The sequence below is a fragment of the Barbus barbus genome, assembly GCF_936440315.1.
Source record: "Barbus barbus genome assembly, chromosome: 44".
In the NCBI taxonomy this organism is placed as follows: Eukaryota; Metazoa; Chordata; class Actinopteri; order Cypriniformes; family Cyprinidae; genus Barbus; species Barbus barbus.
This window is the reverse complement of record NC_136722.1, coordinates 2,787,498-2,812,778: the sequence shown is the minus strand read 5'-3', so window position 1 is coordinate 2,812,778 and position 25,281 is coordinate 2,787,498. Positions and strand designations below refer to the sequence as shown.

Sequence of the window (25,281 nt, the reverse complement as noted above, 5' to 3'; positions counted from 1 at the left end):
TCAAGACAAGTAAAGGCAATATAAAAAATCACAAGGGAGTATTACTGATGTATTTTATGATGTAGAATAAAGCATGTAAATATCTTGAGCTTATGTTAAAGGGTTAGTTCACCCAAAAAAGAAAATTCTGTCATTAATTACGCACCCTCATGTCGTTTCAGTCACATTTGTTCATCTTTGGAACACAAATTAAGATATTTTTTCTGATTTTAATGATGTCCTTTCTACCTTTCTGAGCCTTGAACGTGTCAGTCTCGCTATGCAGGGTCAGAAAGCTCTTGTATTTCATCAAAAATATCTTCATATGTGTTTTGAAGATGAACAAAAATCTTACATGTTTGAAATGACATGAGGGTGAGTAATTAATGACAGAATTTTCATTTCTGGTTGAACTATCCCTTTTACCATAGACCTCCTTTCAGACAATTAACCAAAAAGCTCATTGACTTCGGGACGATGGAAGCGGAAGTGCAAAAATGCGAACTCGTTTCCTGGTTTTGTCCTACAAGTGTTCATCATGCCTGCAGCGCTCTATTCTTATCCATCAGCCATCAACACCTCTGAACTGCTCCTTCCTTCATCTGTCTGTGTGCTCTCAGAGAGTTAATGACTCTGAAGGGTTTGAGCGCATGAAACTCTCAGATCTCTCTCAATTCGTTCTGACATGTCAATCCACAGAGCTTCTGACGTCACTCAGGTCATCATATTCCTAGGCAAAGTCACTCTGACCGAATAATTCATAAAGGAGAAGCCATAAGTTACTCAGCCTGCAAAGGGAGGATGTGGGCAAGAAATCTCGCTGAGCGCAGATGGCATCAGAAGGAAACTTTCCAACCATGGTGTCATTTTCAGCTCAAATTCAGTATTTATTCAGCTCAGTTCAAATGTTGAAAAATGTATCAATTATGAAACAAATACAAACGACAACAGTGTCATTATTCAGCGCAAATCAGTTTAAGTTTAGTTCTCATCTGACAGTGTCAGTGCCATCAAATCGATGATCTTACTGAATATTAAGTGTCTTTCAGACCCAAACTAAGCAAGCCAAAGACGATAGTTGTAAGGAGCCCAAACTCCATCAGTTGAGAGAAATGTAGAAAAAAACCTTGGGAGAAACAAAGCTCAGTCGAGGAACCAGTTCTCTTCTGGCGTAAGCAAATGAACATGGTGTAATTCATGATTCCTGCTGCATCACAAGTCAGAGTTGTAGACTGATATTCTCCAGCTACGTCACGCTGGCATTGGGAGATAGATGTAGTTTATCCAGCAAGCTGAAATAAGAATGCAGTGTTGCTGTTTAGCCAGTAGAAAACAGCTAGCTTATCAGAGGCTGTAAGCACTATGATCATGCATCTTATTAAAAACAGTGTTGTGTTCCTGGCTGGCCCTGACGTGACGGGTTCATGACGTGGGATTTGTGCCCAGAACTTGTCTAGCCGTCAAGGTCTTTTCTGAGGATCTGTGCCGAGGGCTCGTCTAATTGTCGTGGCCTTCACTGATATTCAGGGGCTTTGTTTTGGTTGTTCCTGGGTCTAGGTCCACCATCTGGTCTGGATATGGACTGGATCTGACTGACTATGACATTGTGTGCATGTCTATTACTACTACTGCTACTACTAATAATAATATAGTTGGTATAATCACTTCTTTTAGTTATTTGGATATATATTTTATATTTTCAGTTTAATTAATAGTTTTCAGTTCTATATTATAGTAGTTTCAGTTATGTATTTCAGTTTTAGTTTTGGTTATTTTAGTTCATCAAGTTAAACTAAATGAAAATGATAAATATTTCCTTGGCAACTAGCTAAAATAAAATAAGTTTAAGGATTTTTATATATATATATATATATATATATATATATATATATATATATATATTTTTTTTTTTTTTCATTAGTTAATTTAGTACATCAAGTTAAACTAAGCGAACATTAGCCTTGGAAATTGCCTTGGCAACTAGCTGAAATAAAATAAGTTTAAGGATTTTTATATATATATATATATATATATATATATATATATATATATTTTTTTTTTTTTTCATTAGTTAATTTAGTACATCAAGTTAAACTAAGCGAACATTAGCCTTGGAAATTGCCTTGGCACCTAGCTGAAATAAAATGTTTGTTTTTATGTTTTTTTGTTTATTATTTATTTCATTTTTTTTTTTTTTTTTCAAGTAACACATTTTTTTTACAGTCAAAATAACACATAAACCACCTAAGATTTATTTAAGGATATACAAAAAGAATAAGAATTCAAGACAAACTATAGGACAAGTGTCATCTGTCAGGAGCTAACAAGTTATAATAGCAACAAGCAACTAAAACATCTCACTTATATCCAGAAAAGTTCTTATAGTTACTCTCTAACGCTTATCTTTAGATCATTACATTTTCATCGGATAAGAACAGCCATCCCATCTGCAAAACACACACATTCAAAGGTATGAGATTCCTGCAGCTTATAGCTTGTTGAAAGTCTGTTTGGCTTGTTTCTGTCGCTGGTCATAGGGTCACCTTCATCAGTAGGGGACTGTGGAGACCCCCCTCTATTCTCTCCTGAAAAAGAGTCATTCCATCAGATCCATTACTAAGCTTTTCCCTGGAAAACACATCATCATTACCCTGTTCCCTTCTTTTATGCTTCCCCCATTATCTCTGCTCTGTCCTCTATTAGCATTTTCGTTTCATTCCAGTTGTAACACAGAGCCGTCTGTCAGTTGATTCTTCCTGCTGCGCATCATCCAAACACCCCACAAAATAGCTCTGCTGCCGTGCATCTACTCCACTTTCCTTCCTCCGTTCAGCGATTTGCATTTCAAAGGCAGACGGCGGATATGTTGGATGATGCACACACTGACTGAGGTAGTTGTGAATGTATGGCTTCATGGCCAGGAGCCCAATGATCCAGCTTGATTTAACCGTTCCCATATTACAGCTTGCGATACAAAAAAATAAGCAAAGCCTTTCTCAGATCCCAGAATTGAGCCTTTTGTGATGAATGCGATCAGACTGACTAAAGCATTATGCACACATGTTGGACTTTTACAGTGATTTTTGTCATCTGAGACTCAGTTTGAGATTAGTTTTCACAAGCAAAATTGGAAGTCTTGGATCGTTTTAGTATGCTCACCAACAGCCGATTATAAATTGTGCCGTTTGACTGATTTCTGTCAGTTTCTGCAATGTTTTGGCCACATTGGAGCCAATGGACACGCATGTACACACACAAACACACACACACAATGTGAGTAGAGCAGCTGATGTTTCTTCACCTGAACTAGATTTCAGCTGTTCCAGTTTGTTATATGAAGGTCACATTGAAACTTACTTTTTACTATCATTTATTTTTTTCAAATAGCATTTATTTAGAATTTACTACTTTACCACTGTTCTAGATTTTCAGTCTTGACCTGAAAAAATCCAACATAAAAATGTGCATAATGTTATTACATAATCACGGGTTTTTACTTTGTGAAAATGTTTATTTTTTTCACATTTTGCACTTGTCCCATAGTTGTGGCATTATTTCCAAAACGCCAAACAAGTTTGCCCATTATAACGGTCTTTCAAAATTATTTTATTTTATTTCATTTACTTTATTTCATTTTGATTAAAAGCTTTAATTTTGCCAATTTATGCAACAAAGTAAATAAGTAAATAAATAATTGAACTGTATTTTTTTTAGAATACATTAAATATTCATCTCTGAAAGGCATGAAAGAAAGAAAGAAAGAAAGAAAGAAAGAAAGAAAGAAAGAAAGAAAGAAAGAAAGAAAGAAAGAAAGAAAGAAAAATGACACTGAGGTGGGAATTTTTCATGATTTTCACCAAAATTAAAAAATTACAATTCTCTTGTAATTCATGCAAGTGAACAAATAAAATAATTGAGTGTAGAGTGTGTGTGTGTGTGTGTACTTGTTTATGCTACATTGTGGGGACCAAATGTCCCAAAAATCAGCCAAACGGCACGATTTATAATCAGGGACCAAATGTCCCCACAAGGATAGTAAACCCTGACATTTTTGACATTGTGGGGCATGCGGTTAATTAAAAAAATTTAAATAGGAAAACATGTTTAGTGAAGTGTAACAATGGGTAGGTTTAGGGTTAGGGTTGGGTTAGAAGATAGAAAATATCTTTTGGTCAGTATAAAAGTAATAGAAGTCTATAGAAAGTCCCCACAGAAACAAACGTGTGTGTGTGTGTTTTCAGACACCTAATCACCCAATCTTAGATGTAAGTCTTAGCCAGGAAAAACACAAAAAATAAAATCAAAGCAAGCATGAATGACCACTGACATCCTGCAATCTGTCATGAACTTAACCCAGGATCTCATTGCTGTCATATTGTACAATCTGATAAGAAACAGTCATAATGGACAAAGAAAATCATTTAGAGTACAGCCGGCTCAAGAGGCAGTGAAGAAAACAAGGTTGGGTAAAAAAAAAAAGAGAGAGAAGGAGATTGGATGAATGGCTCTCTAATCAGAAGCCACATCCTTAACACTCACATTACCCATGATCGCATCATTCAGACGGCCCTAAGAGAGCCGGCATTCTCGCCACGCATCCAAACTGCCTCTAAATAAAGCATGACATCGTGCAGAGCTCCTATCTCACAAATTCTGGAACTTTCCCCAGAAGAGTCAGAAAAGTACACAGAGGGAAACATTGGGGAGGAGAACAGAAAAGAGTGAGCGAGAGAGAGCACAAGGGTGTCATCCACGTCTGGTGGTCTGGACATCATCTTATATAACTGTCTGGCTTCAGCTCAGTGACATGAGAACCTATAGCGCTAATGACACTAATGCACTCTGACAGACTACATAGAGCCCTGGACTCTGGTGGGACCGACGCCGGACTTTGAGTGGCATTGGAGTCTCATGAACCAAACAAAACAACTGAAAAAGATGCCAACTCCAGCACATCATCTGTTTCCATATACATTTCCTTTCATCTTTACCCACACACAATTTAGTGCATTAAAGGAATAGTTCAGTCAAAAATTAAACTTCTGTCATCATGTGCTCATTTTTGTGTCGTTCCAAACCTGTATGACTTTGTTTGTTTTTTTCGTCGAAATTTGAGAATACCCTGGCAACTGTTTTTCATAATGAAAATGAAACGGGATGGATACTGTCAAACTGGAAACTGACATAAAAAAGCAACACAACATTATCCATATGACTTGTGTACTTTATTCAAAGTGTTTTGAAGCCATGCAGTAGTTTCAGATGATGATGTTCGTTCACAGGACAGTGATTTTAGATTTTCTGGAAATAACATTTTTGATGATAACTTCCAGTAAAGTTACTGAATGGCTTAAAAATACTTTGAGCATATTGTTTGAGTTGTATGTGCCATTTTTATGGTCGTTTTTGAAGCTTGGCAGCCCCAGACATTATTTATATTCTTTATATGGAAAAACAAATCTTCAAAAATTAACAGAATTTTTATGGAAAGTTGGAAATTTTGTAGTCAGAACAATTTTCAGTGTTTTTGTTTCATATGTTCACCAAGGCTGCATTTATTTAATTAGAATTGCAGTAATATAGTGAAATATTATTAATATTTAAATAGCTGTTTTATATTTTAAAATGTCATTTATTCTTGTAATGCAAATCTGTATTTTCAGCATCATTACTGCAGTCTTCAGTGTCACATGATCCTTCAGAAATCATTCTAATACACTGATTCGCTGCTCAAGAAACATTTCTGATTATTATCAATGTTGAAAACAGTTTTACTGCTTAATATTTAATACTTTTTTCAGGATTATTTGATGAATAGAAAGTTCAAAACAACAGCATTTATTTGAAAATCTTTTGTAACATGAGTCTTTTCTGTCACTTTTGATCAATGTAATGCATCCTTACTGAATAAAAGCATTTATTGCTTGAACAGTAGCATAATTTTCATATTTAGGTGAACTTTTACAACTAAAATTATTAGGTTTGAAGAAGGCCTTGATAATGGGCGAAACGTCATTTTTAACCAATAAAGTTTTGATCTTTTCAAGAGTGAGTGCTGCACCTTTTCTAACTAACAAAACTAAAATTAGTAGAAATGTATTTATGGCGTATTGTTTAATGTAATTATGGTGTATCACCAGGTTGAGAAACATATGTTTGTATGAGCAATCAAAATGATGATCAACAGTACATCAGTCCATCCGTAACAATCCATTACCATTGAGCGGTTAACCTTGTTTTTCTTTGGTAAAATAAAAGATCTGAGTGTTGAAAAGTCAAAGTTAATATGGCAAATTTGTGTGGTCTTTGAGAGGGCAGTGAGTTAATAGCTTCAAGAAAAGGAGTGTAAAAACCTGGCGAGAGTAATTGTCTCTGGCTCACGTTCTTTTGTCTCCATTCCCAGGTTACTCACAATGGACTTATTTTGGAAATGGACCACCCAACATCAGGAAGGATAGCAGTTCCAGGTTTGTATAGAATTTGCTGATGGTGAAGTGCAAAATATTCTCTGAAGTCCCAATTTTGATCACTTTTAAGCATGTATTCCAAGGTAAAACTGAGACCTGCAAATTAGAAACCAGGGTTGAAAATCTTAGGGCAAAAATGCCATCAAGATGAATATAAATTCAAGATAAAGGGGCAGAAATTGCCCCTGCATAGTAAACTATATATATTATGGCTTTCACAGCTAAAATGAAATGTGAAAAGTGTCATTTCACAGCATTTAGACCTGTGCACGCTGCATAAGATTGCTTTTTACCCATTGTTTTTTGCAGCGTTGAGCCTAAAAATTTTGATTCTGTCATCATTACTCAAAACGTGTATGTAACTTTTTCATTGGAACACAGAAGGGAACATTTTCTTACACAGTTTATATTCCAAGTTTTCTGAACCAAACGAGTTTGTAACGATAAGGATCTTGTAAATAAAACTGTGATTTTCATTTTTGGATGAACTCTTTCTTTAACCTTTTTACACTTGAACTTTATATTGCTTTTCTATATTATCTTTCCAAAAATCAGCCATGCACTTAATCTCATCTCAGACCCTTGGACTTGGAAGAGTTCTACTTCCCTTTGTGACTCTCTTGTATCGAACCATGGAGAATCATTTATTTTGATGCTTTGTTTTGTCTTTGTCCGTTCAATGAAATAAAGGTTTTTCCATTGACATGAAAGTCACCCCATGCTCTTTCATACTTCGGCGTGAGAGTCCCTGAGAGACGCTTTCTGAACTCGTCCTTTCGTTTGATCGTCCGCATATGCGAAACAAGCGATCATTGATCCCCAAAACGGACAGACTTGCGGTCTGCTGTGCGTTTTGCCCCTAGAAAAGAATGGAACTGAAAGGCAATATTTTAGAAAGGTTAAATGCAGATGTTGGCTGTTGTTAAGACAACATACAGTCATTTTTCTCTCAGCGACTCCATTCCTGCTGTTTTTGTGGTGCTTCAAATGTCAGACCCTGATGGACTCGCTCCAGACAGGTGGTTTTACTAACAGTGAATTTAGTTGTGGTTTGCAGCTCTGTAAACAAACAGATACACGCCACTTACGTAGACACCAGCGTAAGACCCCTGCTAATGATCTATGCTTTATCCCTTCAGTGACTAAAAAGCAAACACTGGCAGAATGGACCGCTAATGGTTTTGTCATGGCTAGTTGGTTAAACCTTGCAAAGAGTCTGTTTACTTCCTTTTACGAACACCACAGCGAAGAGCCATCCTCCCCTCCGCGATTTGATCTTTTCTGGATGCATCAAAAATGCAGTTCAAGTTGCACTCCAACGAATTCTGCATGCTTCCACAGCCACAAAACAAATGCATTCTGCGTCAACTGTCCCTGGAATGATACCCGGGATAATCAGGCGGGTCCTTTGATGGCTACGAACGGTTGTTTACCAGTTCATTGTTTGCACGTTTGTTGTCTCCATCCGAGCCAAATCAAGGATGATTGTGAAGAATTTCTTGGAAAAAAGGGCAGAAACCACAACAAACACCTTTTTCCATTCCGCATTCCTCGCCCCTGACCCATAAATTCACTACAGCGCACACTCGAGGCCTCTAATCTTCCACTTCTGTTAACATAAGATCACTGTCTGTCCGTGTTTTCTGTCTGTTTTCTCATTGGCAGCTGCACATGTGGAGCATTTCCGAGCCTTTGCTGACTCTGTCATGTTATCTAACGTTTTGCAGAAGATGTTTCTGTGCTCAGTGGTTGGTACCTTGCTATTTATTCCCTCTAAACCCCAACATTGTTCTTCGCATCTAATGTGCAGAACCAAAAATGGAGTCCTGAATAACATAGGCGCGAAATGGGCCATTAGCTGCCGTCGACTGTAAGCAAGGATTATGTAATGGATGTCAGGGGTGTATCGGAGCTGAATAAGCCCAAAAGGGCTTGACGAAACAATCTGAGAGCAACAAGTGTTATCGGATTACATAATCGACAAATTACTAACGACCACAGAATAACGATAATAGAGTCGCAGGCATTCCTTTGTGGGTGAAACTACAGGAATGCATGTTAAGAAACATCGTCCGGCTTTTTTTAAGGCACCAGAGAGCGAGGACGAAATGGGCTCAGAGGATGTTTTTGTGCCGCTGATTGCGAGAAGCTGCCTCATTAGCGATTGTGTAGGACAGTGTATTGTGAGGCACTTCCCAAAATAAACCCCTTTATTTAAACCAAAGGCCCTTGGCAGAAGCTTCTTGTTAAGAGTGTGCGGCTCTCTGTGATGCTGCAAAGCTGACCGGCTAAGGTGAATATCTGATGATGTGGGTAACAGAGAAGCATGTATTTGTGCATGTGTAGAATAATTAGAGCATGAACCAGTAAACCAGTGTAGTATAGCAGCAGACTCGAAGTTTGACTTCCTTCCCACAAAAAAAAAAAAAATCAGCAGGAATATGTTAACATCCTTGAAGATGAGTTTAATTCAGAAGTATTGTATAAGACACAAATAGTTTGTGATATATTCTCATATGTTTTAATAATGAATGAATGACAATTAATGAATGCATTAAGGAAGTTTAGATAATAAAACAAATGTTAATTAAGAAAATAATATATTCCTGTTATGTCCAACCCACATTTACACATATCCTTAGGGAATCTAATTATGTAAATTTAGTCATTTCATTTAAAGGAACAGTTTGAATGAAATAATAAATAAATAAATGTAAGGAAAATTATATAAATAACAATTTGAAATATATTATATATATATATATATATATATATATATATATTTTTTTTTTTTTTTTTTTTTTTACAGGGAACCACAAAAAAAATTAAACACACACACACACACACACACAAAAACACCATAGAATTATAATAAAAGTGGTCTCTATGTCTGTTGTACTATATTGCTGGTCATCTTGAGTCATACAGTAGTAAACATTAATCTTTGCTGAGTTTTTTCAAACATTGTGTTTGTAGTAATTGTTGTTGTGATTCTCAGTGTTGGGGAGTAGTTAACTACAAGTAGCGACGCTACTAACTTAACTACATTTTTCAGTAGCTTGGCAGTAGCTCAGTTGCTTTTTAAACAGTGTAGCTTTTCCAGTAACTAATTACTTTTTGCAGCAAGTAGCGGTGTAGCGCGAGCAAAAGCTACATTGCGTTTTGTCGAGCCTGCGCGAATCAGCGCGATGCAAGGATATTCTTCTTGTTAGATTACAAACTCATTTTTTGCCATTACCGCCACCTGTTGTTTAATCACGCATCTTGCGGCTAACGGTTCACTGACGTACAGAAGTGGGTTGACACACCCATATTATCCATGATGGAGCAAGACGTGGCGGCAGATTTGGAGGATGGAGAAACAACTAACGTTAATTACCCATGGCCTTATTTGTCCAAGTTCATGTCTCTCAAAGAAACGACAAGTAAAGGTTACACTTTTTGTAACAGTCTGAGATATTTGAGTGTTGTGTGTAATAAAACAATACTCTTTGAAATCATAATTGTATTGCATTGTTTTAAACACTAAATATTTTACTTAAACCATTCCTCAGACACTTAGGCCCGGTTTCACAGACAGGGCTTAGACTAAACCAGGATTAGGCCATAGTTCAATTAGGACATTCGAGTAATTTTTATAAACTTTCTTAGAAAAAAACATTACTGGGGTGCATCTTGAGACAAAACAAAGGCACTGATATATTTTAAGATCAGTCAGTGCAAGTGTATTTCAGTTGAAACAGCTCAGACTTACATTTTAGTCTAGGACTAGGCTTAAGCCCTGTCTGTGAAACCGGGAGTTATTCGGTTATTTATAATATACGTTGTTCAAAAAAATCAAAAGTAGTTTCAATGTAGCTAGCTACTTTTTGATAGTAACTTGTAGTGTAGCTAACTACTTTTCCAAAAGGGTAGCTTGACTGTAGTTTAACTACTTTAACTTACGAGTAGCTTGTAGCTTGTCAAACTACAGTTTCAGAGTAGCTTCCCCAACACTGGTGATTCTTTGTGCGACTGGGACTTTGTTGTATGACCTAGAGCTGTATAACAAAGTTCAACAAAAAATCAACAGCATATGGGTTTGGATTGACATGGCGAGTAAATGATGTCCAAAAAGAACAACTAATATGATTTCAAAAATCTTCAGCACTTTTAGCTATAATAACAGTAAGCAATACACATAGTGATTAGGTTTCATGACCAATTAAATGATCAGGGTAATTGCTCTTATAGTTGTTGGTGTGTAGTTTTAGAGCGTTGTTTGGTGAAACGGCCCCCGCTGTAGGGTTTCCTCACCGCTGCTGGGAGTTCTTCTTTTCCTGACGTTAGCGGGTTTGATGTGTTCCATGATAACACATTGATTTAACCATCTTCTAGAATCTTATGTAATTGTCCATGTATTCTGCAAGAACACGTAAATGCTGGTGCACATTATGTGCTCTTCAGCTGACAAACCCTGAGAACGATATGCCAACTCCAAACATCTCAACTTTCTGACGTGTGAAGACACGGAGTGTGCTCTGATGTAGGGAGACTCTTATGAATAACACAGTTCTGCTTTTTGACTTTTCTTTTTCATTTAGAAGTGATGATTACTGGTCAGAAATGTATAATCTGTCTCTCTAAAATCTGGCTTAAGCTAAAGGAGAAACAGAAAAAGTCTTGTCCAGGACTTTGGTCGGTTATCATGTTCGGACTGCATTATCTGGTAATGTGGGGAGTTTACAGCTCAAATCTTAAACCTCGCAATCTGCTTGCAGATCCACCCCAGTGTTATCACACGTTTGATATTTAGCATTTTAAATTGGGATGTTGGGGGCAACAAATTACAAGTAACAATCGGATTACTTCATCGGATTACTACATGTTACATTACAGATTACTTTTTTCAAGTAACTAAAGTAATGCATTACTTTTAAATTTACAAGAAAATGTCTGAGATACTTTTTAAATAAGTAGTGCAAGTGCCGTTAGTAGTGCAAGAAATCAGGTGTAAAAAGGCCTTTACAGTTGCCAAAAATATATATTTTAAAAATATATATACAGTATATTTTTTGTTATTGAAAAATCTATCTATCTATCTATCTATCTATCTATGAAGAGTTTATTTGCAAAAACAGATAACTCCATTTTTTTAAATTTCAGAAATCATGTTTTCATTGTTTTATTGTGTTAGTTAGCTGTTTTTTTTAGTTATTCTCTAACCTAGTCAAAATAACTCAACTGCAGTTTGATTTAGAATAAATGGTATGCATAATGAAAACATTTCTGAGAATGGTTAAATTGTTGATTTATATATATATATATATGTATATATATATATATATATATATATATGTGTGTGTATGAAGAGTTCAGATGCAAAAACCTCTAAATGCCATCTGAAATTTTCTACTAAAATTAAAATTTTTCTCATGTGTAGGTTCAGTAATTTCCCTTTCATGGCAATGAGTAGGTTCTTTTCATTGCCATTAAAGTCAAATGACTAATCATAAACATAGGAGCCTGACAAAAATGCTCATTTTATATGAACATTTCAGACGGCACTTAGAGACTTTTGCATCTGAACTCTTCATATATATATATATATATATATATATATATATATCAACACCTGAAAGCAATACTATAAGCATTTATGTGCCCTACAGTCATTTCCGCATAGCTGTGCTTTTCTGTGCATTGAGGTCGGTTAGTTTGTTTTGAACTGATAAGATGTGAACTTTAGATGATTTGTCAAGCCCTGGTGCCTGTCATCTGTAACCTTATTGAAACGTATACACACTTCAGAGAGCTGAACACCCCCGTCCTCCATCTCAGAGCCAGGCCCGGATGAAAGAATGCAGTCCTGAGGGAAATTTTACGAATGAGAAGGTACGGACATGAGATGGTGGGAAAGTGCATCTCCTCTGACGTAACATTCCCAAACGCCCTCACCGTTCTCCTCTGGTCTGCGCTGAAATGTCATATGAATTGACAGGTGAAGTTTTTTTATCCAGAAAGGCCCCCAAAATAAGTCCTGCTTGTTATTGTGCTTCATGTTCTTGTCAGCTATTCAACTTTTGCTGTGATGCTGCAATTTATGGGATGAGTTTCTGCCACTAAGAAAAAATTATAAAAAAGGTAAGAAAAGGTAGAAAAGAAGTCAGAATTGTGAGAGAGAAATACACAAATCACCATTCGCAAAACCCGCCCACCCTTAGTTACTGTTGCCGTGACCGTCAAACAATGCCGCTCTCACACTACACATGTGTTCTCACGCAGTGAAAAATACATCGCAGAGCAAAGAAAAAACTGACAACACCAACAGAGAAGACAGAGCAGGTTGCTTCTGATATGAAACAAGATCTCAGGACCCTCAGCTTTTAAATTTTCATTTTTAAAGAAATTAATACAATAAATACCGCTTTGTGGTTCTTCAATGTGTCGTGACAGATCACTGTATCGCCTTTTCATATTTACTTAAAGCATGAAATGAACATGAATAAACATCAGAAAGAATTTTATTTCAACCGCGGAACACACCATTTCTCAAGTTTAAGTCCACCGAAGTTAATCTAACGTTACTCTCCTGTCTGATTTGTGGTTAAGGCTAGAAGAGATACAGCTGCAGCTACTGCGTATGCGCATTTACATATTTAAGAGCACACATTTTGGCATATTGTTTTATTATTTAACACTCAGTATTTAACTTAAGCGCTGCAAGCCATGCATAAAAGTAATTTAAAGGAATACCTTAGCTTACCGTTACCATGGCAGCCAACAATAGCACAGCTTAACCCTCCGCACATTTTTATATTTAGTTATATTGAAAAAGTTTCAAGTCAGTCGATCTTTTTTACCCCGCTTTAACATGGATTTCTATGGAGACAGGCCGTAGCTGTCGGGCAAGATGGCGGATAGCAGCGGCAGCACATAATATACGCGTTCTGATTGGTCAGATTGCCTGTCAATTAAGCTCTTTGTGAACGGTCAATTGTTAGAAAGAGTCAGAATTGCAAGAAAATAGTCAGAATTGCAAAATTTCAACTCACAATTGCAAGAAAAAGTCAAATTTATAAGAAAAAAAGTCAGAATCGTGAGATATAAATTCGAAATTGTTCGAAACATCTTAATTGTAAGAAAACTGTCAGAATTGTGAGATATAAACTCACAACTGCAAGGAAAAATCAGAATTGCAATAAAATGTCAGAGTTGTGAGAGAAAATTCTGAATTGCGAGATACAAACTTGCAATTGCAAGAAAAAGTCAGAATTGCGAGTGATAAACTTGCACTTGTCAACATTGCAAGAAAAAAGTCAGAATTATGAGAAAAAAGGTAAAAATCGCGAGATATAAAGTAAAGTCGTGACGTATTGTCAAGTATGGTGACCCATACTCGAAATTGGTGCTCTGCGTTTAACCCATCCAAGTGCACACACACAGCAGTGAGTAGTGAACAAATGCACACACACACACACACACACACACACACACACACACACACACACACACACACACACCGTGAACACACACCCGGAGCAGTGGGCAGCCATGCTGCGGCGCCCGGGGAGCAGTTGGGGGTTCGGTGCCTTGCTCAAGGGCACCTCAGTCGTGGTATTGAGGGTGGAGAGAGCGCTGGACATTCACTCCCCCCACCTACAATCCCTGCCGGCCGGGGACTCGAACCCGCAACCTTTCGATTACGAGTCTGACTCTCTAACCATTAGGCCACGACTTCCCCCACAACTCGCAATTGCGAAAAAAAAAGTCAGAATTGTGAGATATAAAATCGCAAATGCAAGAAAAAAATCTGAATTGTGAGAAAAAAGGACAGAAATTCTAGATTTAAACTCGCAATTGCGCGAAAAAAAGTCCGATTTACGAGATATAAACAAAACAAGCTTCCATACAAATCAAAGTTGACCCAATTTAGTTTTAATTTGCTGTTGGTTGTGTTATTGCTGCATACAATTCTAAATGATTTATTAAAATGTAAATTCGTAAGTCACATTATTAAAAAAAAAGTACCTCTGACCTATTGATATTCGAATCTCTCTACACATCTGTACTCGCGTACAGTAAATGCATGCATATCCATAAAAAATATTAATTTTTTTAAACATGAAAGCAATCGATTCTTCCATTTAGTGTAGCTTTACATACGTTCATCGCTCTTCCACACATGTAGAACACATGAACGGACTCTTCTGAGAGAAAATCAAGAGGTAAACACTGTTTCGGACACAAAGTCTTCCTGACAAGATGACTGGTAGATCAGTAAAGCTGAAGCTCCTGAAAAATGATCCTTTTCACATCAAAGATGTGTTTTAGTTGTCTCTGGGGCCAGAGTTTGTGTGAATGAGAGCGTTTATGTTCACAGTCTGTCAGATCCACTCGCTGCTTTGACGTCACCCTGAGCCAGCTATCTGGGGTTGTTAGCACTGATATTGCCGTAATGCCCCCTGTAGACTTAGCTAAGTATGCACTACAAACATTTACTGTGGTGCAGCAGAGACTGCTCTCAAATCAGAAGCCTTCGCATTTCTTTTTCTGAAGCTCAGTTTTCCTTCAGGCTGTTTTCATTTTTTGGAGCATTTAGGTCACCTTCCTCTTCTCATAGGGAATTTGTTTGTCATGTGGCAAGGTCTCAAAGTTTTGATGATTTTAGGTTTCTCTGGGCTGTTTTATGGGACAAGATGTTGTCGTCACACATACTGACTATTTTCCTATATTAAAAGAAATGTGCACATTATGGCTCTTTAAGAGCATGTGTGGCAATGTCAATGAACACAAAAGTAACAATAAAATACAGATTAATGACATAATTATTCCAATTGTACAAGACTGATTACTCAAAAGTCTTATTCAGGACGATTTAGTGTGGGATTTTTGGCCTTATATTTTTTTCCCCAAAACTTACTAACCACACATAATATGTTTTTTCTAAAAAATGCAAACATGTACATCCATCTTGGTCACATATTATTGTAGCACAGTTTGTGCTAAATACAAAAAAAAAAAATACATGTTGGTAAATAGTTTGTTATAAGTAGCTGAAATAAGCACAAGTATCAGGGCATCTCAAGGGCCCCAAAATCACCTCAGACCCCAGAGGGTTAAATATTTTAAAGGTTAAGTGAAACATTTTAAATTAATTATTCAAAAATGTGAACTTTTTGGGATGTCACACCACACACAGCCTGAACTTATAATAAAATGTGTCATGAAACTTTGTTTTTTGTTTTTGAAAGTTAGTTGCACCACATTAATTTTGTGAAAAAATGGGGGGGGGGGGTCCATTTTTATATGTTCCTTTAAAGGATTTGTCTTCTTTTAATACGTTTTGTAAACATTATTATTATTGTTGTTGTTGTTGTTGTTTTAATTATGACATCAGGACAGTTAACTGTTATAAATTTTACTTTATAATCTCAAAAAATTATCAGAATTAATTTTTGGGTAAAAAATTAAATGTAATGTAATGTATAATAAATGTATAATAAATGTAATTAAAAATGTAATTAAACATGCTTATCAGAGATGTATTCTCATCACATTTATGTATTTTTGAAATAATAGATAAAAAGAGCATCATGTCATTGACCCATACACAAAGTTTCTAAAGTAGCCACAAGACGTTACTTAAAAGAAAAAATATGAGCTCCAAATTTTTGTTGCCCTAATAGACTTCCATTGTAAATGCACTGCTGCAACCGCTTGGAGATGAATTTATATTTTGGGTTTTGGACATTAAGCCACAAATAGAACTTCACTTTATACTGAACCTGAAAACATTTTTTTATAACACGGCAGGGCTTAGCCTGTCTTCCTGTGCCAGTTTTGTAGTTTTATGTCGGAAATGAGTTTTGGCTTATGGTTTAGTGTTTCCTTGGATGTGGACAGTGAGGGGGCTCATAATGTTATTTACCACTGTTTGATTGGCCATACTCTTTTTTTAATACATGCAAAAGTCATTGCATACTAACCAAGCCAGAATTAATAAAAGTTTATTTCTGCCTTTAAAAAAACAAAGAATCAGCTGTAACTCACTGTTTCCAGAGATCCAGAGACCATATCCGTCTCTTTGCTGTCTCAGTGTACAAAGCTAGCACCTCGTACATTATTTGATTCATATATGAGTAGGCGCACTTGCCAGCTAGTCTGAATTCCTTGCTCTTTTTGCTCATGCCATAATATAATGAGGTTTCCCACTCTTATGTATGTTTCACATTCTCCTTTTATCCAGCACCGCTTCCGTTTTTTTTCTTCTTCAGTCGTCATCTCTCTCGCCCATTAAAGATGCAGTGAGTAGTTAAAAAGAATCTGAGAGGTTTAATAAAAGGACTGCGAGGTGCTACTTGTTGCGTGGGCTCAAAGCACCTGAGATGAAGATGTTCATCTCCGCTTGACAGCTCGAGCCTGCCGTATCGGGACGCATGAGCATTCACGCTGAATCTCACCCACTCTTTTTCTGTATCTCTCTCTCTCTCCATCTCAAACTAGAAACAGAGCCCGGGAAGAGAGATAAATGTGGATGTTGGTATTACGTGGTTTTCATAAATAAACATTTGGATGTATTGGATTGTTTACGGGTCACTTGCGTGCTTGTTTGCGTTGTAATTATAAAATTGATATTTAACATCTTGGATATAGATTCAAAGATTTCAGAAGGATTTAACAATGCTTTTTAGCTTAGGTTTTATAAGCCCAGTAGTGCTGCCAAAAGTTCATCCGAATACCCTACTATATGTCAGAGTATGAAAAGTATATCCAAATTTATAGTATAAAAAGAAAAATACCTTGTTAACATACTACTTCCGGCATGATTCTGAAATGCACATCTGATGGACACTTTACGGTCCCATGAGGCCAAAGGAGAGGGATTTGTGAAGGGCAGTGAGACAACGCAATTGATGCTAAATCACATGACAGTGACATTATGACAGACGTAATGCATGTTGATTACATTAAAGGAACAGTTGCTGAACATGTACTCACCCTCAGCCATCCAAAATGTAAATGAGTTTGTTACTTTATGGGAGCAGATTAAAAAATGTAAAATTACATCACTTGCTCACCAATGAATCCTCTGCAGTGAATGGGTGCCGTCAGAATGAGAGTCCAAACAGATGATAAAAACATCACTATAATCAACAAGTAATCCACACCACTCCAGTCCTTCAGTTAATATCTTGAGAAACCAAAAGCTGCGCGTTTTTAAGCCATTGTTTCCAACTCAAATATGAGTCTAATCCATAAGAACGCTTCCTCCAGTGAAAAATGATCTCCCCTGTTATCAACTTGCGTCAAAATCACCCAACATATTTTCTTAGAGCTGTTTTGGACTGTTTTAACTTTTAAACGGTGCTTGAACAGCGCATATTTCTCTCCTGATTCAGACCAGATGACTATTTCACTTGAGAGAGCATTATTAATGAGAGAGGACTTGTATTTTAACTAGAAGCAATGGTTTGAAGTTAAAAACATCTTAATGATGGATTTGTTTTTTTTTTACACAAGATGTTACCTGATGGACTGGAGTGGTGAGGATTACTAGTGGATTATTGTGATGTTTTTATCAGCTGTTTGGACTCTCATTCTGACGGCACCCATTCACTGCAGAGGATCCACTGGTGAGCAAGAGATGTGATGCTACATTTCTCCAAATCTGTTCTGATAAAGAAAGACCTTCAGGCTATCCAAAATGTAGATGACTTTGAATACATTTTTCTGCAGGTTTTCAATTTTGGGTGAACTATGCTTTTAAGGTTTAACATATAAGTCACAACATAAGTGCTGCATGACTAACAATGGCCTTGCTTTCTATTTTCTATTTTCACAGTGAAACTCAATCTTTTGTCATATTCAAGCAGGTACACTTAGATAACTGTTAATGTGTAATAGTCCTAGCTCTGCCTGTTGAAATCCCATCACTCTTTTACAATACTCAGGATAAATGATCTGTACTCTTTCTCAAGTCCCCACTGCGGTTGAGACCTGTTTCTCTTCACTTCACTCAGCGCTGTAGATCTCCAGTGGGAAATTCTCTTTATTCTCTTTCCTTCGCGTCCTCTGGTTTTGTCAGCCATGCAGAACCGGAGATGCTCTTCACATACACACTGCATACAGAGAGTATGCACAAACCTGAACCTCACAGAGCACATTTGAGATTAATTGTAATGCTGTAAATGTGAGCCAGATCCCAACATCTGACCTCATTGATGCTCTTGTGTCCCGCAGCCTTGTTCCAACACCTAGTGGAAAATCTCCCCAGAAGGCTGGAAGCCATGAGGGAGGACTAACTGCCATTGCCCATAACGCTGAAATATTGAATTAGTGTGTTCAAAGAATGAAGCCATGAGAGACTGTTACTATGAGTTTTCCACAGCGTTGTTGTGCACAACACAAAAGAGAACCCACTTAAATTCCTTAAATGAATAGTTCACCAAAAATGAAAATTGTCATCCACCCTCCGATGCAGATGAGTTTGTTTCTTCATCAGAACAGATTTGGAGAAATTTAGCATTACATTACATGCTCAACCAATGGATCATCTGTAGTGAATGCGTGTGGATTATTGTGATGTTTTTATCAACTGATTGGATTATCATTCTGACGGCACCCATTCACTGCAGAGGATCCACTGGTTGAGCAAGTGATGGAATGCTAAATTTAGGTGAACTAAATAGAGATATACTATTAGGTGAGCTTCTTGTGCTTATTTATTTTATGAAATGACACTAATTTGAGTCGAAGCCAATTTTTAATATATAACATTTATGAACAAAAATAATCATGCACAATAATTATGCACTTGCATGGTATAGTGAATATTATTACAACTTGAAATAACTGTTTTCTAATTGAATAATTATTTAATGTAATTTACTATAACATATTATAACTTACTGTCGCTTTTTATTATTATTAACAACAATTTACAAACCTGAATAACAACATGATATCACATATCAGTTAAACTTTCCCCCCATCCTCCCACCCACCCACCCACCCTTCCCTTGCCTTCCCTTCCCTTGTGGTCTCTTTAACATGGGGTACCTAATGGATAGAAAAGTTAACAAAACCAAAGCCACAGGAATAATAAAACACATAAATTACAGCAATCTTGAATGCAAAATACAAAATAATAATAATAAAAAAAAAAAACTTACTGTCACTTTTGAACAATTTAATGCATCCTTGCTGAAAAATAATAATAATTTATGAAAAAAACTCACTGACCCAAAATTATAAATATTATATATATTTACCTTTAACGTTATATTTTAAAAACACATTTTTATATTTATTTGGCTTTTTATAAAGCGTTTGTTTGAGATGCCAAAGATATATGTGCCTATATGTGGGCTGTTTACAGTTGCTAAGCAACTTGCCACATTCATTTAGAATTCATTTGATCTATTTGGTCACAGATGTGTGCATGTCGGCTTCAAATGTGACTCAGATTTCACAGCCGGAACTATCTGTGTCATACATTTCCGTATATATGTCAGATAAAGTGGCGTAGATCAGATATAGATTAGTGTAACTAATCTGAACCGGACAGAACTATCTAGTTTTAACAGGTTATCTTTCTTGAAGCAAGGAAACTATTATCTGCGAGGGAATGGAAATGAGGTGATGACCACGACAACATATTGTCGCTGATATTTACTCAATGGAAAGAAGTTTGACTCAGTGTTTTCCACTAGCGTGGGGAAATCTTCATGGAAGTACCGGAAAACAAAGTTCAATCTTTTTTCAATCAGGAAGGAAAGTGCGCTTTATGGTTGGATGATGATATTTACATGCAATCAGAGGCCCACATGATGCATGCATGCATATCGCTCGGAAAATGTCAGGAGCAATTTAGATCAGAAGCACAATTGTATATTTGGCATGTCAGTGTGGTTTACCGTAATCTTTCAATCCCGTCTCCCAGAGAAACTGCGAGAGAATCGGAGCTGACTAACATCTCACTTCAGCACTGCATTGATTTCACAACTAACTTCTTTTAAGCTTTTCCAGCATAAATGTATGTCATGATGTTTATGTGCTTCACAGATTAAGGAAAAGGGATTCAGTAATAAAGAATTGTGCTTGCTGATATCATTGTTTATTTCTAAATGCGTCCTAAAAATGCTGAATGCAGTTGGATGGAAACTTTATGGTTAAGCACCAATGAGAATTGAATTGAGAAAGGCTTTTGGATCCTGATTTTGAATTGAGTCAGCAAACAGAATTGTAATTTGTATTTAATAGTTCAATGGAAAACTGTAATTTCTGGCTTTTTAAAGTTGGATTGACAGTGTCTTGTTTTACTGTTTATTGGTCAAAGATGACCATTCAAGACAAGTAAGATTTGTACTTTTGCTACATTTATTTGATAAAAATTCTGTAAAAAATAAAAATATTATGAAATAGTAGAATTCAAAATAAGTTTTCTATTTGAATATCTATTAAAATGTAATTGAATGCTGTGATCAAAGCTGTATTTTCAGCATCATTACTCCAGTCTTCAGTGTCACGTGATCCTTTAGAATCCATTCTAATATGCTGATTTGCTGCTCAAGAAACTTTTCTGATTTCTGATTATCATAGTTTGAAAATAGTTTTGCTGCTTCATATCTTAGTGGAAATTTGTGGAACGATTCTTTGAAGAGAAAGTTTATAAGATCAGCGTTTATTTCAAATCCAAATCTTTTACAAAACATTATAAATGTCTTTACTATCATAAATAGAACACTTTATTTCCCACAATGCATTACCCGTTTTGAATTTCTTCCTCTTTTCTAACTTTCTTCAACTTCCTGTATCGTGTGACCAATTCAATTTGAATTCACGCTCATGATTTAAAAGGGAACCCTGAGATATGTAAAGATCTTACAAACCATTGGTGCCACTTTATAACAACATTTAATTTAAATTAACATCTTGATTACACTAATCTAGTCTAGTTTAATGCTGAACAGGTCATTAGATTAAAGAGCTTGTTCGAAGAGCCGTTCACCGTTTCCTGTGACGTCCCTGTAATTGAGGTGTGGGTGATCATTTTTTGACCCTATGTTTCTGTAAGTTTACGTCCAGAGTCTTGCGTCTAGTCATCTGGTCATACTTCTGAGGTGTGCGGTGCAGAGCGAGAATGGATAAAGTTGAGATTGGGAGAAGAGAACACAGCGGGCTTTGTTGCGGTAGAGCGAGAGGAAAACCTTGGACCGTGCCTGCGGAGGAGAAGAGCGTCCTGCTCCCTCGTTCTCCACGATAACAGCTGAGGAGAAGCAGATGTGGGAGCAAGAGGCAATTATGAGCCTGCGGCCAGTCGGTCAGAAGCGAGGGAGGGGGAGATAGAGGATGTGGTTAAGGCTTTGGTTCTAACTGCTGAGGCTGAGAAACCACACACACGCACACAATCATGTTTGAGATCTGTTGTTCCCTCCTTTTTTGGATGTTTCTTTTATTTAAATGGCCCTTTGACTCTCATCTTCATGTTGCCGCATTTCCTGTGTGGAGTTCTCTCTGCATCTGTCTGGAATCTCTTATCTTAATTAATGTAAAAAGTCGCCAGTACCTGTCTGCATAGTTCATTTTGTGATCATTTGGGTCCATTTTGTGGATTATCATATGCTTGACCCAACAGAGGAAGGCGATGCATGGCAAAGAAACACAAATTAGATCTCGATCTGTATCATCTCAGTTGTTTAGATAGTAATGAGATGAGAACAAATTGAGACTTTTTTTAGAGCTTCCCCCTTAGATTTTTCTTCTCAGAAACCGTTATCTGGTTTAGATTGCATTATGATCCTGAATAGTTTAACCAAAATTACCCTCACCCTCCGGTTATCCAATATGTAGATGAGTTTGTTTCTTCATGGGAGCAGATTTGGAGAAATGTATTATTACAAAACTTGCTCACCAATGGATCCTCCGCAGTGAATGGGTGTCGTCAGAATGAAAGTCAAACCAATGCTCCATAGTCCATAATAATGGTTCCTCCAGTGAAAAAGTATATCTCCTGTTGTCCTCTCACATCAAAATCCGCCCACATATCTGTTTAGAGCTGTTTTGGCTTGTAAACAGTGCTTGATCTGTGCATATTTCTCTCCTGATTCAGAAGATTCAGAACTTTTTCACTGGTGAAAGCAATATTATTGATAGAGGACTCGTATTTTAGCCAGAAGCAATGATGTTTTTATCAGCTGTTTGGACTCTCATTCTGACGGCACCCATTCACTGCAGAGGATCCATTGGTGAACAAGTGGTGTTATGCTAAATTTCTCCAAATCTGTTCCGATGAAGAAACACATTGGTTGAGTACATTTTCAGGAAATTTCTGCCCCTTTTAAACAATAAAAAGTGGCCCGTTTTGTTTTTGGACATTTTGGAGTATTAAAATAATACATCTGGGGATTAAAAAATGAGCTTTCATAAAAGCAGAAGCACACTTTTCAAGCAAAGGTTACACAGAAAGATGGCAATTGAGTTTTAAATTGTAAAGCAATAGATATACTGTTGAAAATGAAGACAAAAATATTTGGACACTTGGTAGTTACTCATCTAGGACATTGTGTAAATGTGAGGAGAACTGACTTAATACATCCACTAAAAATCAACATCAGTTGACCAAAACTAAAACTGACTTTGAAAAGCAAAGTTTGTTCATTCATCACGTTTGCAGTTATCGATTTATAATGTCATGCATGAAGTATTAAGTGTCTTTAGTGTCCAAATACATAGTATTAGGCTCACACTATCTAGGGCTGACATTCCAGCCAGGCTGCTCCATGCTCATCTTTGTCACATCAGAAGCACGCTGAATTAAAGAGAACATATGGAAATGATTATGTACTGTATAGCCTGAATCTAAATAGAAAGTAAGTGTTTTTGCGCCGTCACTTGGGCTTCTGTAGCCCACATTACCCTTCCAGTCTGTGATCTGTTGCATGTCTTGTTTTAGTCCGTTTGAAGAATGAGACTTTCCAAAGTGCTATTAATAACCCAACGACAGGCCTCGCCTCTGTTTTGAAAACCGCACGTCTTTTGTGCGAGGCCCCTGAAAACATTTGAAAAAGCGCTGGATGTTGGAGGTTAAGCAATCAAGACACATTTATGGGATGCGTTTGGCTCCGGCACTGATGGGAATGTGACCTGTTGCTGCGTAGGACGGCACTCATTCAAAGCAATAAGGAAGAAATGCGTGAACTATGTAGGTGTGTGTCCCTTATTGCGTAAAACAATTCATGAATGCCAATTGTCTCTTTCCTTTTTCGTGGAACAAGAGTCGGTTAAATCATAGAATTGTGGGGGAGGACAAACAATTAGTTTCAGTAAAATTAACATTTGCGGAAAAAAGGAGATGCACGAAAAGGGAAGCATATGCTAATACTGCCTAATGACAGCAATATCTGAGTTTTGAGGAAGTGACTCACCCAGATGACCTACTCATCCATGTTGACATCATCTTTCTGTAAATGTCACATTTGGGTAACAGGCTGTGTTTATATTCCAAGATTGTAAATCGGTTACTTTATGGACTTTCCTGCTGGTTTGACGTATATGAGTAAATGTAACCGGAAGTAGCCATTTCTTCTAATGCCCCTCCTACACTTAGGTGTCTTTGTTTAAAATTCATTGGAAAAGTTTTGTATTTTGACTACCATACTGTTTAAATTGGGCCTAAATTAGGTATGTTCTGCCACATTTGAGCTCCGTTTAGTGACTTGACACACTTATTTTAGATATGATTCATCGTTCTCGTGTATAGTGGCATAGTAATGTTGATGTAAACTTTGTTAAACCAAAAATTTAGTATTTAATTAAACTGAGCAAATAAAACACATACTATGGGATTTCTAACTAATTTAATATAGTTTAAAATATTATTTTTTCCCATATTTTCCAAGAAGATTGAGGAGATTAATTGCAAATTATTTATTCAATTTACAGTCCTAGTTTTAAGAGTAACAAATAAAAATCAAATCTTCATACAGTTTTGTAACAAAAATAATATAAATTATAAGTAAAATAAATACAGACTGAAAGGTATAGAATAATATAGACCATATAGACACTTTCAACATTGAAAATAATAAGGAATGGATTCCGGAAGGATCATGCAGTGTTGGGGAAAGTAACTTTTAAAGTAACGTTGCATCAAAAAAGTAACTAATTGCTTTACTAATGCATTACATTACTTTTGCATTACTATTTGTCAACTGAGCTGGGCTTGCTTGTTCATTTTGAATAACAAATACCCAAAAGTTATATTTTAGTTGGCACCAAAAGTTAAATTAATAAGTGTCGGCCTGAAAGAAGTGCTTTGTCTATGCACTTCACTCCTGATTTCTCTCGACATGTGCACAGGAGAGCTGTCAGTGAATAATTAGGAAAACTGCACTCTATCAGTTAACAGTAACATTTTAAGCATGCATACTACAAAATAACAATTAATTGATTTCATTTATTGTTTCCATGCAGGTCCTACTGTGCGCTTCAGTGGTTTTGAGTCCAGTAATCCGATGCCGCCGCCTGTGTTTGGCCAGCACACGGTCCATCCAGGTTCTCAGAGACACGCTGGGCTACAGCAATGATACCGTAAACCAACTGCTAGCCTCTCGGACTGTCACTCAGAACGAGGTGCAGTGAGAGACGTCTCATTGACCGGGAGAACAGTCCTGCAGTGATCGGCTAGCGGACAGGAAAGGAAAAATACTGCCTTGCTTCTTAGCACTGTGGTGATAATGTTGTGATTAAACTGGTGAATGTCCATCTGAGAGAAAACTATGAATGTAAAAGTAATGACATAATGACACATTCACACGTAATTGATAAAAAATGCAACTAGAATTGCCTGACA

The 25,281-nt window shown here is 36.7% G+C and overlaps 1 pseudogene across 1 annotated transcript in view; it reads left to right on the top strand.

Annotated features, from left to right (window-relative positions):
- The window catches only part of LOC306863257 (succinyl-CoA:glutarate CoA-transferase-like), a 125,656-nt pseudogene extending 100,586 nt beyond the window's left edge, over positions 1-25,070 (top strand). Inside the window, exons 10-11 of the transcript in view lie at positions 6,383-6,446; positions 24,903-25,070. The product of the transcript in view is annotated as a succinyl-CoA:glutarate CoA-transferase-like (transcript). The remainder of the gene's footprint in view (positions 1-6,382; positions 6,447-24,902) is intronic.
- The last annotated feature ends 211 nt before the right edge of the window (positions 25,071-25,281 follow it).